We start from the raw sequence: 1,094 nt of genomic DNA, 5'->3' as shown, positions 1-1,094 counted from the left end.
ATCCTGGTTAGTTTTTCTAAATTAGGTCGCCCTATTTCACATGTACAGTATGTCTTTTTAGGTGGGATTGCCATGTACCACGCATGTTTCATGCAGGCTCATATATCATAAAGCTATTGCTTTTTCCTATCTCTCGCTCTCTCCCATACTGATAATAGTAAAAAACACCTGTTTAAGCTTGTCATCACATGTTTCATAATGTTTGAATTTTGTGACATTGTTGCTCTCAACTGTTTGTATATAAGGTCGTTATCTGTTGAATAAACCTTATTGTCATTCACATCGTACATCTGTCAGTACCTAACAGCTACGTTGCCACATCCTTCTTGCCTCATTAGGAAGTCGTGACTTTGCATTTGGGTCAGAGTAGAAAGGACTGAGTCCATTTCCTAAAATTTATATTACCATATATTATCGAAGTTCTGAAAGATGTCCCTGATATTTAGTTGATTGCTGGGTCGCTACCGGGATAGAAAAATGGTTGAGGCTGGAAAATACCTCCCAATTGACTTATCAAATACCGAAAGCCACCCACTCTTGTTGGAGAGAGAGAGAGAGAGAGAGAGAGAGAGAGAGAGAGAGAGAGAGAAGACAACTTTTATTTTGGGAAAAAAATAGAATTTCCTTTTTCATAGAATTCCCGCAGCGAAAACTTGCATGTGGCGAGGGAAAATGCTAAAGCTTTTATGTACCAGAAAATAGAAAATCTTTCCCAGCAGTGATATATCTTCCTCTATGCGAGGCCAACGAAGGAAGAAAAATCTATGTACACAACGACCCTTTTTCTTCCCAGCCTTTTCCAATTGCTCTAGTTCTTCCCAGGGGGTTACAATTAAGTGTGACACGGTATTAGTAACTTTATTAGGTAGGATTATAAAAGGTTATCGTCATGTGAATTTCTGTTCTTTCCATTTTATGGGAACCAGAAGATTTTTTAACGCAAAATTCGTACATGATGATCAATCTCTGTGTTAGCAAGGTTAGCTTGCGTATGAATATCCGAAGGTACATGTACAAAACAACAAAATGTAAACAAGTATATAACTGTAGAATATGCTATGCGAGTCTATGTTCCCAGAAATACTGTCGATGTG

This window comes from Palaemon carinicauda, chromosome 28 (assembly GCF_036898095.1).
Source record: "Palaemon carinicauda isolate YSFRI2023 chromosome 28, ASM3689809v2, whole genome shotgun sequence".
NCBI lineage: Eukaryota > Metazoa > Arthropoda > Malacostraca > Decapoda > Palaemonidae > Palaemon > Palaemon carinicauda.
This window is presented reverse-complemented; position numbering follows the sequence as displayed.